Raw genomic sequence first — 2,314 nt, 5'->3', positions numbered from 1 at the left:
GGGGGGGGGGAGAGAGATTCAGACAGACAGCAATAGTCAATCTACACAGTACAGAGAAGACGCTAATTTTGACGAAGAGGAGGAAGACGACAGACAGCATGTCATTACACTGTACAGAGGACAGAGGAGAGAGGGGTGAAGAGACAGACAGACAATGTCACTACCAATTACAGAGGACAGAGGAGAGAGGGGTGAGAGACAGACAGAACAGCTCTCAAGTGAGACGAACGGAAGTACAGGAACAGCTCTCACAACAGTACAGAGACAGAGAGAAGGAGGGGTAGAGACAGACAGCATGTCATCTTACACAGTACAGAGTAGAGAGGGACAGACATGACAACAGACGAGCATTATACTAACACCATACAAGGACAGAGGTGACAGTCCTGCACGATCATTTACACAGTACAGGAGGGCGGTGACAGCGACAGACAGCATGTCAATCTCACAGCAAGGGGTGACCAGAAGACGCAATGTCATGCTCACAGAGTACAGAGAGAGGGTCTCTCTCCCAGCCCCCCTTTCCTCTCCCCTTTTTCATCACCTTCTCCTCCCCCTCAAGTCTCCTCTCCCCACCCCACCCCACCCCTTCCCCTCTCCTACATTCCTCTTCCTGTGTCGATCTCCCCATCCCTTCCCCATACCCTCTCCCTTCTCTCTCCTCTCTCTCCTCTCCTCTCTCTTCCTCTCCTTTCCTCTGCCCCCCAGTGTCTTAGAGAGAATGATGCCCGGACCGGTTACACCATTGGGTCTGGCTTATCGGCCTCTGATGGGAGACGGCCATTTACTAGCACTGAATTACAAATTAAACGTCAGGAAAAGGTCAATACCTGGCTGGGTGATTTAAAATTCAATCAGCAAAGGGAATTAAAAAGAGGTGAGAATCACAATTGGCGGCTCCATCCCGCTTGATGCAAGTCTCCCTCAACGCCACTTCACTTCACCTCCCCTCCCCTCCCTCCCCTCTCTTCATTCCCCTTCCCCTCCATTCTTCTCCCCTCCCCTCTTCTCGTCTCTCCTCTCCCTCCCTCTTTCCATCTCCCCTCCCCTCCTCTCTTCCCCCTCCCTCCCCTCCTCCTCTACCTCAATCCTCCTCTAGTCTGTGGTTTTTCGTAGTTATTGTGATGATTTACCCAGATGGCGTGGGCCAGCTGCAGCACCGATCGTGACGATGAGCAGACGAGGCATTTTGCAGGATAATTCAGTGCCTGCTTTGTAGGCCCTTTCCCTGGCCGTGGCCTGCCTCGATGTCTCTTTCAGTACTCAGTCACCAGCCTGCACAACATTATCATTCCCCTACACGCCATCCAACTTCTAACCCCTGGCAGCCGGACGGACCGGCATTCAATTTACAAGCCATGTAAAACAGAATAGTAAGACGTATTATTAGCAAATAAATTGATATTCATACAACAATTAGGGTTAAAAATAAAGGCCTAATAGATTCAGAGAATGATGAGGAGCATCAAATCAGCCTCAGCTCAAGACTCTGGCAAACTAACAGACTATTTGAAGAACCAAGACAAGCTCAGTAACAGGACTGAACTCAACACAATAGCCTTGCAAGTGAAACAAGACTCCTGAACTCAAAACCACAGCCTGCTTGACAAGTTCTTGAACTACAACAGAATTGACTCTGAACTCAAACACACAGCCTGCAAGTGTGAAACCCAGGACTCTTGAATTCATAGACACACAGCCTCAAGTTGAAACAAGACTCTTGAACTCAAACACACAGCCTGCAAGTAACTCGAGACAAAACCGCCTAAACAATATCCTTGACTCAAACACACAGCCTTGCTAAGTTGAAACAACAGACTCTGAAACTCAAAACACAAGAGCCTGCATAGTTGAAACAAAGAACAAACCCTCACAGAGGCGTGATATAATTAGCTGAAGTTCACGAAAACAAACCTGCCAAACACTTTCATTCAAAAACCATGACACACAGGAGTAGGATACAGTACACCACTGTACAGAGAGCAGATGTGATGTCTACAGGTAGTACACCACTGTACAGAGACAGATCGTGATGTTAACAGGTCAGCACACACATGGCCAGAGACAGATGTGATGGTCTACAGTCAGTACCAACCCTGCGTACAGAGACAGATGTGATGTCTACAGGTCATACCACCACTGACAGAGAAGACAGATGGGATGTGCCTACAGTCACGACCCACTGCACAATGCAGACAGATGTGATGCTACAGGGTTCGAGAAGTCCAACTGGACGAGAGACAGTGTGATGTCTACAGGTGAGTAGCACACTGTACAGAGAGACAGACTGTATGATTCTACTAGGTCAGCTACA

This window comes from Salvelinus sp. IW2-2015, unplaced genomic scaffold (assembly GCF_002910315.2).
Source record: "Salvelinus sp. IW2-2015 unplaced genomic scaffold, ASM291031v2 Un_scaffold4705, whole genome shotgun sequence".
In the NCBI taxonomy this organism is placed as follows: Eukaryota; Metazoa; Chordata; class Actinopteri; order Salmoniformes; family Salmonidae; genus Salvelinus; species Salvelinus sp. IW2-2015.
Note: the sequence above shows the minus strand (reverse complement) of the source record.